The sequence below is a fragment of the Acinonyx jubatus genome, chromosome C2 (assembly GCF_027475565.1).
Source record: "Acinonyx jubatus isolate Ajub_Pintada_27869175 chromosome C2, VMU_Ajub_asm_v1.0, whole genome shotgun sequence".
NCBI lineage: Eukaryota > Metazoa > Chordata > Mammalia > Carnivora > Felidae > Acinonyx > Acinonyx jubatus.
Genome location: NC_069384.1, coordinates 3,954,052 through 3,966,539, shown reverse-complemented (window position 1 = coordinate 3,966,539; position 12,488 = coordinate 3,954,052).

The window sequence follows — 12,488 nt, the reverse complement described above, 5'->3', positions numbered from 1 at the left end:
AGGTCCGCGGGGTGCGGGGTTTGTAGAGCTGACCTTGATCGCCCACCTGTGCCCCAGCCGCCGCCCGGGCTGCGCTGCAGGGACCGCCCGGGAGTGAGCGGGGGACGGGCCTCCCGGTCGGTCCTGCGCTAGCGGAGGAGGATGCTGCCCTGGTCGCCAGCTTCACGTGGCTTCTGCTTGTCATTGCGTGGCCACAGACCGCCTGCAGCCCCAGTCGGTATTAAGTGATCGCTCTGCACCTAACTCCGTTCCTCCCACGTCAGTGCCCATGTCAGTTCGTTTTCTTGCATGAATGTTGTGATTGGGAAGCTCACTTCACTCGCAGTCTGGACCAGAAATTTGTTACGACAATTGCCCAACTCTAAACACTAACTCTAAAGAAATGTTCTGTTAGGCAAACTCAAGATCAGTCTGGTGTATTCCCCAAAGCTAGAGGGGAGGAGATTGCAAGGTGGGGGAAGGTTGCCTTCTAAAGCGGTAATGTTAGGACAGACTTAAATTCTGGAATTTAAGTCGTGGTTAATACCAGGGCACCTGGGTGGCTTATTAAGCCTCCGACTTTCGGCTCAGGTCATGATCTCATGGTTCATAAGTTTGAGCCCTGTGGTAGGTTCTGTGCTAATAGCTCAGTCTAGATCCTGCTTGGGATTCTGTGTCTCTCTCTCACCCTGCCCCCCCCCTGCTAGCACCCTATCTCTCTCTCTCTCACACTCTCTCACTCAAACATAAACATTAAAATAATATTTTTATGGTTTTTTTTTTTTATTTTTTTAAATGTTTGTTTTAGAGACAGCACAAGTGGGGGAGGGGCAGAGAGAGCTGGAGACAAAATCTGCAGCAGGCTCCAGGCTCCGAGCTGTCAGCACAGAGCCTGATGCCGGCCTGGAACCCAGAACCATGAGATCATGACCTGAGCTGAAGTCGGACACTCAACCGACTGAGCCATCCAGGCGCCCCTAAAATAATATTTTTAAATAAAAAAAAAATCATGGTTAATACTTTTAAAATGTCTGTTAATCTTTTAATGTAATTTTTCATTTTTTTATTAAAATTTTTTTAATATTTATTTTTGAGAGAGAGAGACAAGAGTGTGAGCAGCGGAGGGGCAGAGAGAGAGGGAGACACAGAATCCAAAGCAGGCTCCAGGCTCCATGCTGTCAGCCCAGAGCCAGACTCGGGGCTTGAACCCACAAACAGTGAGATCATGACCTGAGCCAAAGTCAGATGCTTAATGACAGAGCCACTCAGGCACTCCTGTAATTTTTTATTTTCAATCTTTAGTTTTTTTAAGATTTTATTTTTAAGTAATCTCTACACCCAACTAGAATTTACAACCCGGAGAGCAAGAGTTACACGCTCAACTGACTAAGCCAGCCAGGCACCCCTAATTTCATTTTTTAAGCTTGAGTTGATGCACATGACCCTGGCTGAAATCATTTATGAAATGTTTGAGGAGCATGTGTAACAAATAATCTTGCCTTAGCGTGATAAAAATTAAAAATGTGTTCCATTGTAACAGCTTTATTGCCAGTTATCTTAGTTTTCACTAGTTTTAAGAGGATGCCCTGTCTCAAAGAATGTTGCACCTGAAAATTTTCTCCTACAGCCATTTCAAACCTTTAAGAAGTGTCTGTATTTTGAACTGAATGGGTAGCAAAGAGTGGTTTTGGACTTAAGGCAGAATACAACAGCGATTGTAGGGCTTTCAAAGGGTCTTGAGTTTTAGGGTCCCCTGGGATTAGTGTGAGCGAGCACACGTAGCTACCCCCGTTTGGCGGTGAGAAAACCAACACCTTGCTAGGTAGCAAGAGCCAGAGCTAGAAGCCAAGTTCTTTGGTTACTGTTCGATTCCAAATACCGAAAGCGACCTCCCTCAGATTACCTTCCACTCTAGCTGCCTCGGGAGGACACGTTTTGGTGCCTGCACCCTAAGCCGTGTGGTCAGGCTCTTGCCCTCACTGCTTCACTGACCCCGGGCTTGACGGACACGTCCAGCAGAAACCTCAGTCTGTCAGTTGATCTCCTAGGTTTGTGGCCCTGAACCTGACCCCGTGGTTAACGCTCACCCTCTGTCGACTCGTCACGTCTGTCCCTGGGACAATTAACCCAGGTGCCTGAGCCGGGAAGTGGGGCACCGTGTCCTCTCTTTCCTCAGGTCCAGGGTGCAGCCCATCACCAGATCTGATCCGTCCCCCTCCTGAACATTTGTCTGATCACATAATGGCCTCCCACCCCCAATCACTTCTAGACGGCTCTCCCAGCTTCCAGATTTCTCCCTTTTAATCCACCCTCGATTTGCAATCCAAGCGATGTTTTTAAACAACAAAAGGTATTGCGCCACTCCCTTAAATTTTTGATGGCCCTCAACTCCTCGGAGGCTAACTTTCAAACTCCATAACGTGACCCACCTGAGCGACAACCTGGCCCTCCTATAATCCCATCTCCCCCTCCCCACCCCCCGCCCCCACCTCTAAACAAATCAGGCTCCGTCTCTCGCCTCTGGGCATCTTGTGTGTGTGTGTCATCTCCCCCTTTCCACACCACCCCCGGGCACCTCTAACCTTGAGCTTTTCATCCCGTTGGCTCAGATTACCTCCCACTCCCTCCCCCGCCCGGGATTCCACCACCTCCGCCCTCACCTCCTCAGCCTCCCTCTGGGTCTGGGGCTCCCTCCGGTGCTCCCACAGCACCTCTGGTAGTTGTTACATACCACCTGTGTATATTCTAGTGGCTCTGCCTGCTGGGACCCTCTTAGCCCCCAGTGGGCCTCCTCACCTCTGCCTGTCCAGAGCCTAGCGCTGGCCTATAGTCGGAGCCCAACGTGTGTGTGTGTGTGTGTGTGTGTGTGTGTGTGTGTGTACACACACACAACTAAAATATGGATATATATGTATAACTAAAACATATATGTCAACTAAAATATATATCAACTAAAATATATATCAACTAAAATATATATTACTAAAAATATATAACTAAAATATATGTGTAACTATATATACAACTAAAATACATGTATGACTATATAACTAAAATATATATAACTAAAATATATGTCTAAACTAAAATATAAACTAAAATATATATCAACTAAAATATATACAGCTATATATAACTAAAAATATATATATAACTAAAACATATGTATAACTAATATAACTAAAATATGTGTATGACTAATATATATAACTAAAATATATATAACTAAAATATGCATATAACTAAAAATATATAACAAATATATATATAACTAAAATATATCTATAACTAATATATATATAACTAAAATATATCCGTAACTAAAATATATAGGTAACTAATATATATGTATATGACCAGGCTCCTATCAGACATCACCGTCCGGAGAGGCCACAGCTACCAGCCATGACAGAGTCCTGCCAGTCTGTCTCACGGGCACCCCTTTGTTCTGTCCTCACCTGCCCTCTTGCCGATCTCTGCTCCCGGCCGATCGTTGTAGGTGCTGCACCAACGTCCTCAGGTTTGCGCCCTCCCTCCCCAGGCCAGTCCAGGAGAGTCACATTTATGTCTCTAAACGCAGAGATCGGATGGGTGCAGCCTCGGTGTGGGCATGGCCTACCACGTGGCACACGGGTGGCTTCTGTATGTTCCTCCACTTGGCCGACTGCTCAGCCACACACAGCTGGCTCACGTACTGGCAGGGATTCCCTTTTCTTTCTCCAGCTGCTGACAGATCCCTGTCTATCCTTCAAGAGCCACCCTCCTGCCTCTGTGCTTCAGCCACGCCGCTGGAACATCTATCTATTCTGTTTGTGGCCTGCTGGCAGGCCATGGGCTCCTCTGATGCCAAAACCGTGTCTGTTAACCCGCGTATTCTCAAAGTTCGGGGTCCGTGTCCTGAGCCGTCTGCTTCCCACGGCCAGGTTTCCCTTAGAAACTGTGTGACGATGGGGGCGCCTGGGTGGCTCGGTCGGTGAAGCATCCGACTTCGGCTCAGGTCACGATGTCACGGTTTGTGGGTTCCAGCTCCGCGTCGGGCTCTGTGCTGACGGCTCGGAGCCTGGAGCCTGCTTCAGATTCTGTCTCCTTCTCTCTCTGCCCCTCCCCCGCTCATGCTCTGTCTCTCTCTGTCTCAAAAATAAGTAAACGTTAAAAAAATGTTTTTTAAAAGCATTAAGCCTCTACACATTTGGAAGTGGGAAGTTTCAATCGGCCCCAATTCTCTTAACCATCTGTTGCATTTTGAGCATGCATCTAGAGGTCCAAATCTCCCCAAACTATAGTTTAAAAAATTAGGTTGGAGGGGCGCCTGGCTGGCTCGGTTGGAAAAGCATAGGAGTCTTGGTCTCTGGGTCATGGGTTCAAGCCCCACGTTGGGTGTGGAGATTACTTAAATAAATAAATAAATAAATACACTTAAAAGAAAAATTAGGTTGGGGTAGAGGGTGACGTATTCATTTCCTATTGTTGCCGTAACAAATTACCACAATCTTGGTGGCCTAAAGCAGCAGACATTTACTGTTTCACGGTGCTGGAGGCCAGAAGTCCCAAATCTGTATGGCTGGGCTGAAATCATATGCTCTCTCTGGAGGGTCTAGGGGAGAACCCTTGCCTCACCTCTTCCAGCTTCTGGTGGCGACTGGTGCTCCTCGACTGGGGCCACGTCCTTCACCCTCTGTGGTCACTTTGCCTTCTGTGTGTGTCACCCGTCTTGATTCCCTCTTACAGGGACACTTGCAATGGCATCTAGGGCCCATTGGGGTAATCAAGAATTCTCTCCGTGTCTCGGGGTCTTTAACTTAATCACGTCTGCAGAGACCCCTTTTCCAGAGAAGCTCGAATTGCAGGCTTCAGGGATGAGGACCTGAACTGGTATCTCTGGAGGCTGCCGTTCAATCTGCTACAGGGGAGGGGTCCCAGATACCTGCTGGCAACAGGGGAAGTTCTTTGAAAAGCCCATGACCAAGAAAGAAGAACCAAAGGGAACATGGCTGGGAAGTGGTAAAGTAATCAGGATGCTGCATACACCATGCTTTATGACGGCCCCTGCCCAGCGAACGCTACGTCCAAGCCTCAAGTAGGCCCAGAACTGGAGCGAGCCATAGCCGTCTTGTCGACGGGGTGGAAATTGGGCCAGGTTAAGTATCACTCCCATCGGGTGCTCACAGCGGAGGAGCCTAGTCTTTAAACATTATCATGAAGGGGGCAGGGACGCTGAGCCGAAATTCCTCCCCGACCCGAAGCATCAGTCTGCCGTGTGCTCGTCTTTTCTCAGAAGGGTCTGCTTGCCTCCTCGCCTCTCTCCTCACCACACCGGTCCTTGAAGACCTGAGACACCTCAAGGTCCTCCAGGTGGGCAGACAACTGTTCCGGCTAGGAAGTGGGTTGCATCCACACAGTTTCAAGCAGCCCTTTGCCTCAGGCAGGATTGGGGAAGGACGCGTGAGTGCGCGTGCGCATAACAGCAGTAGTAATCCTGGATACTGGATTATGAACTGTATACAATAAGGAAACGGATTTGCATGGGGTTTCTTTCTTTTTCTTTTTTTAAGTTTCTTTATTTGTTTTGAGAGAGAGAGAGCGCGCGCACGAGCGAGAGAGGGGCAGAGTGAAAGGGAGAAGCAGTGTCCCAAGCAGGCTCTGTACCATCAGCACAGAGCCCGAAGTGGGGCTCAAACTCACAAACCATGAGATCGTGACCCGAGCCGAAATCAGGAGTCGGACGCTTGACTGAACCACCCAGGCGCCCCCAGAAGGGATTCCTTTTGTGCCTTTCTGTAAGTGGCCGTCATGAAAGCTGGTGAGGAATACAGGTCCCTTAAAATCTGCACCATGGGATTCTTCGGGTGAATAAAAATGGATCTACATCCCCAAAGCGTCACACTGGGGTGAAGAATGACAGCTTTTGTTGAACAAGTGTCTGCCCTCCGCTGTGATCTGACCTCCACAGCCAACCCTGCTCTCCAGGGATGATAAAGCCGTCCACACCAGGAAAGCGAGGCTCATAGGGCCAGGAGGTGCAGGAGGGGGTTTGGAATCACGTCCGACAGCTCTGAAAATATTCCAGATGTTTACGGTAGAATTCCTTACCTGTTCGGCCCTTTATCTTCTTTTTCTCCTAATGGGAAGGGGTGAATCAGGAGCACAGAGCTTCTGTTAGATGATTTGGGAGGGGAGAATGGGGTGTGCAGATGGGGAATAATCTGGCGGGCAGCAGGAGGCGGAGGGATTCATACCCCATGGCCTGTGTTCGGTGAGCTACTTATTCCATAAACAGTGAGGTATGTGGGGTGTGGATCAGATCTGAATCTTGGACAGCCTCCTTTTCTCCCACCCTGCCTCCAGCATTCTGATGTCTGTGCCTGCCGTGGCCCAGGCATTAGGACTGCAAAGATGAACACTCGATGGTCCCTGCCCTCAAGGAACTGTCATCCTCTCTGGGGAAAGAGACGGGAACCAAGTGGTGAATGCTACGAGACTGGAGACTCGTGTGTGCTCAGGACGGTGAGGGAAGGCGGTTCCGCCTCTCCTGGGGACCCAGCTGTCGGATGGGCCTGATGGTGGAGGCAGCCCACCTCCATGGGCCCACGGCTCTTAGGAGGCCTCCTAAGAGCCATGAAGATGAACCTGGAATCAAGCAGTAACCGCCCTGCCCTACAAGAGCCACACAGCAAGAGGACCCAGCTTTACCCCTGACATTGACTGTGCTGATTCCGGGACAGGCAAGAGGGAGCTGACCGTCATTCTGGATTTGTAGGTGGAGACGCCGCCTTGGGAGAGCAAACAATGAGCTCACCAAAGGGTGTTATAGGCTGGGCCGCCCTTCCCACACAGCAGCTTATTCTGTGTGTCTGTAAGTACACTGGCATCGTTTCCCACCACGACATTTCAAGACAGCCGGGCACATTTGTCCAACGTGACATCAAGCTTCACGAGGTTCTGTGCATGTCGTGAATAGGCGGCTAAAACGTGGACTCCATCTATCTGACCCTGAAGCTATTCTTAAAAGAGTAGAGATGAGGGGCGCCTGGGTGGCTCAGTTAGTTGAGTGTCTGACTTCAGCTCAGGTCATGACCTCATGGTTCGTAGGGGCTCTGTGCTGACCACTCGGAGCCTGGAGCCTGCTCCGGATTCTGTGTCTCCTTCTCTGCCCCTCCCCTGCTGGTGCTCTCTCTCTCTCTAAAAACATATACAAATGTTAAAAAAAAAAAAAAAAAAAGAGTAGAGATATGATTGACCTTTCTTTTGTCTTTTGTTTTTTAAATCTTGGAGACTTTAGAGATTCATCCCTTCTCTTTGGGTAAGAGTCAGCCTTGTTGACCCTGGTTCAGAACATGAGTCACTCTACTGGAAAAGAAATATGAACGTGCATTTAAACTTGATTGGAAAAGTACTTACTGTACTAAATCATCTCCGAGATTCATTTGGATGCTTGGCGTGTTCTGTGCTAGAAACTTGACACCTGTCAACATCTTAATAAATATTTCCCCCCAAATTTATGTTAAAATGTCGAGATTAGAACTAGACTTGGTAAAACGTTACAGAACTAGAGGTTTACTTACGAAGCACTCTGGTAAAAACTGGGTCAAGCGTTTTAATCTGTCAGCTCCATTAGAAAGCAGTCCCCCTCCCCTCTTAAATGTGACTCCGTTGATTTGGGACACCGCCTGGTTCCCTGATATCTGTGAAATTGCTACTTCTAAACATAGATGTCCTGTTCTTTGTAAGCTTTCTTTCTTTCTAAGGTAGGCAAATTATTGTCAGCGTTCTAACACTTTGAAAATGGATGGGTGGTGATGATCAGTGACCAAGAACCATCATGATGTCATCTGAAGTGTGGCCAAGACTGCATATTTAACCCATTTGACATATCATTGGCTATAATAAGCCTATGCTTTTCGAACATTGCTTGAGACTATTCCCAAGAGTTTTGACTTACGAAAATCAACTAAATTTAGAAAATAAGACGTTTGGAGTATGTGATAGGGAGGCAAAGGTGAAAAATTGTTTGGCTGTCCCTCGGAAATCTGATTTCCTTTTCAGATGTAGTTCTCTCCCCTTGTGACCAGTAGGCTGGAGTGATTGGTTTCATCACGATGGCAAGGCTATCAGGGTGATATTATAGTGCCACTGTATTGTCAGCAAGGTAATAGTTATTCTGAAACTCACTGGTGTGCTCTTTCTCCTGGGATTGAAGTTAGCTCATCAGAATTCTGTATTAAAGGGAAGCAGGTGGGGCTCCTGGGTGGCTCAGTCAGTTGAATGTCTGACTTTTGATTTCAGCTCAGGTCGTGATCTCTCGGTTCGTGGGATCGAGCCCCATGTCAGGCTCTGCGCTGCCGACGTAGAGCCTGCTTGGGATTCTCTCTCCCCCTCTTTCTCTCTCTCTGCCCTTCTCACACTCATGCACACCCTCTAAGTAAGTAAGTAAGTAAGTAAATAAATAAATAAATAAACATTAAAAAAAAAAAAAAAGGTGTGTCTGTCCCAAGGCTGGCTCCAGTCAGTCATAAAGAAAAGTCAATCGTAATTATAAAGCAGCTTCAAGATTCCAAACTCAGTGGCATTTCACCATGTGGTTAAACTTGGCTTCTTACACAACCGACAGAGCAGAACAGAAGACAAGCCACACAACAAACAAGATAACAGAGGGTGAGAGGGGGTAGGAAGTTAACGAACCCAATGCGAAATCAGCCTGTGGGCGAGCAGTTGAGATAAGGCCTCCGTCAGGTCTGGGTCAGCGCTCGGAGCTCACTGTTTATTATGTCCAAGCAGCGGAGGGTCTCTGTTCCTGTTGGAGATGAACCGGGCAGAGTCTTTGGCCGCAGCTGCCTTTCTGAGGTGGTCAGACACAGAGGGGTCACGTCCGAGGAGTCTGACAGTTTGCTGCAAAAACCCTCCCTTTTTAAAGGGGTGTCATCAGCCTTGGGCCCCTGCAGGCCTCCCCTGCTCCTGCTGGTTATCAGTTCCGGGGTGTCTCCAGCCGGTGCTGGTCTTGCTACCGTACCCCGAACTGCTTGCGTCATTGCTTGACCCAGGCCCCTGCTTGACGTGACTGACTCCATCTTGCTCTCTACAGGTACCCTCACTGCTTCCCCTGTCTTTTACTGGTCAGTAGGTGAGCAGCCTACCTTAAGCTCAGGCACCAGACAAAAAACCTAAGTGGCCCCCAAGACAACAATGTTTTAGGAAAAACCTATTGCTTCAGTATAAACTAGCCTTCAGGATAGCATTGCTCAGATAATGTTTTAAACAGGCCCAAAGATGTACAACAACATAAAGAGACAGTAAAACTTGTGCCCGTGACCCGTCGTCAAATGGAAGAACAGAAAGCCACAGAGCAAAGCTGAGCTTTTGCTGGAGAATGTTAATTGAAACCAAAACGCCTTCAAGTCTGAGGGTTGATATTAATCATACAGTAGAGGAAGAAGCTTCCCTCAATGACTGAGAAACCATGGTTTAATTCTGAAGTTAGGAAAGATACACAGAGAAAGTTCCACGAGGGACAGGGAGTGTGAGGGCAAACTTGAGCCGCGGTGGTTCTGCTGGCCACGACTGGTGGAGCTGAGCCACAGCCACAAATACACACGTGGTGTTTATTTTCGATTTGATTTTTGATTCATTCTTATAAAGGTGGGCGCCGGGAGGCAGACGATTCGAAGCTGAGAGCAGGGGGGCGGGGACCAGTACCAGCTTTTCAACTTAGTGACTGGGTGACCTCGGCCAAGTCACATCACCTCCGAAACCTGCCGCTTCCTCCTCCCCCCTCACGGTCGCCTCGGGAATTTCCACCTCCTGAGCTCCTGCAGGTCAAGTGTGAATAGCAAGTGAGATAAAGGTCAAGTGCTTAGCGCCACGTGGCATATGATAGGGATTCAACAAGACTTAGAGGTTATAGCTATTTCCACTCCTTGCTCAAATAACTGCGTGGCAAATTGAAAGCCGTTCCAGAGAAACATAATCGGGTCTGGAGTAAGTGCAGCCAGGAGTGGTCCTGGAGCGGCCCGCCTCGGGGACTTACCGAGATGCACGGGATGACACGCCATCAGTCTGGGAAGATGCTGTCTGGGACGAAACTGAGTCTGGGCCGAAAAAGTAATCCCGCAGATGGGTAGAAAAGGTTATAAAGTTAAGACAGAGTCCCTCCTGTGATGTGACCCACGTGATGATACACTGATAGAAATAACTTGCTCAAAACTCTCCTATGTTCCCATTTGAAACTAATTATGGCGGTATGAAAGCCAGGGACCGTGAACACTGTGCAAACAGAAAGATGCGAAGCAATTCCGCGCACATTTATAATAGTTTAAAAATAGAATGTTGGCAAAGGTTGCTAATTAAAGAGCTACTAAATTTGGGCAAGATGGAAAGTTGAAAAACGTGTTCTGAGCAAAGCTGTGTTAGGGAGCGGGTTGCAGGATCGATGGAACAGGAGGTTGGCGGCGAGGGCGCGGGGCCAGCCATGACAAGAGGCCAGCCGCCCGGCTGCCGGTGGCATCCTGGGGAAGGCCCAGCAGCAGGTTTTGTGGGTCAGTGGTGCCCGCAGGAAACACTCCTCTAAGGCATCACCCAGTGAACCCTGTCACTGGCTCACCAAACACCTCCACGTTATTTTTGGTAGTGAAAACCTTACCGAGTTGTAGGAATTATAAAATCGACCATGGGGGAAACACAGATTTGAAAACAAAGTGAATTCTAGATTAGCTTTCAAGAGTTTTGCAATACACTAATGACCCAAATGCTTTTTTTGTTGTTGTTTCTTTGTTTTTTATTTGGAGAGAGAGAGGGAGAGAGAGAATCCTAAGCAGGCTCTGCACTGTCAGCACAGAGCCAGATGTGGGGCTCGAACTCATGAACCGTGAGATCCTGACCCTAGCTGAAACCAAGAGTTGGATGCTTAACAGACTGAGCCACCCAGGCGCCCCTGGAGCCCATCTTTCAAAGGCCAGGTTGAGTGTTGCTTTGTAGCCGGGGAGCAGGGGTCCTAAGCAGACCAGCCTGGGTCACTCGTTGCTGACAAAACCCAGAGACAGTGAACGAAGAAAGGAAGTTATTTCAGGGAGGCCAGCATGGGGAAGACGGTGGACGAGGGTTTCAAAGACCGTCCCCAAAGTGTGGGAAATACTCCAGGTTTGGGTCAGGAAAAGTGAGGCAAAGGTAGTAAGTCCGTGCAGGTGGGTCAGGTCTGTCACTGTCTTGGGGTCAATCATGCTGGGTCTCCCCAGCTCCCGGTGCTTGTTGCCTGAGGGGGTAGTTGGGGCTCCCACCAGGGGACACTTCGCCCTCAGGGTCTTCTGCCTGAGCCCAGAGACCCACTAGAGAGAAGAATCCAACCGGAAAGTTTGAGGTCAGAATGGAAGCAACCAAGCCCCTTTTCAGCCTTTCTGGTCATTTCAGTGGAACAACCCTTGGGGCCCGGGACAGGCATCTCCTAAGGGTCGTGTGGGAGTGTTGGTTTCCACCCCCATTTCCACCCTGGGGGTGTGGACTCATACATCTCTGTCACTCACTCACCTCATTTCTCAATTCCCAAACACCAGGCAGGTGGGGACCTGGCCTCAGGTCGGGGCTCTGCTAATATTTGTGGATTGAATGGGGTTCTCCTTTCAATCTTTCAACCCAGCAGACTCTGGGCTTCCTTCTGAGCCTCCTTCCCTTCCACCTGTTGTGGGAGGAAGAGCTTTCTCTGCCCTTCAAGGTCCTTGAGGCTGGGCTGAGAGTCAAATTGACACGAGACACATGAGCAGGAGGAAATCAAATGGAGTTTGGTGCCTACGGGGAATCCACAAAGACGTGGACATTCCAGAGACAGTCAGGCAACAGGAGGCCAGTAGGACGTCCTGAGCCCGGGAAGGGGTGGGCTCTGGGGGTCCCGAAGGGGGAGGACGCTAGCAGGAAGGGGAGAGGAGGTGTTTGGAGACAGCGTCCGCCCCGCTGTGCAGACCAGGCCCTTAGGTGCAGAGGAGCGTCTGGGAGAGCTCGCTTCCTGCTCGGGCTCTGCCTTCCAGCGCGAATGTAGGCAGTTGTGGGCGAGGTGAGGAACGTTCCCGAATCTGCCGGGCTTCGATTGCTTTCAACTCAAAATAGTCTTCAGGTCAAAGTGCCCCTTCTTGGGGCTGCCTGCCCTGGGCCCCCGCACCCCCAGGCACTCAGAAGAACTATAGGTCTTGCCTGCCCCACCCCCAATGCCCTTTGATTAGCTAAGACCATGTGACTTGTTCTAGCTGCTGGGTTATGAGCAAAAGTGACGTTTGTCACCTCCTGCTTGAGCAACAACTTTATTCAGTAGTTCAACGAACATTTACTGTACATGTGCCAAGTGTAGGGGAACATTGTAAGGGGGGGAAACTGTGCTGGTGGGCCGTGTGCTGGGGGGACCTGTGCTGGGGGGGACACTGTGCTGGCGGGGAACCTGTGCTGGGGGGGGACTGTGCTGGGGGGACACTGTGCTGGGGAGACACTGTGCTGGGGGGACCTGTGCTGGGGGGACACTGTGCTGGGGGGGACCT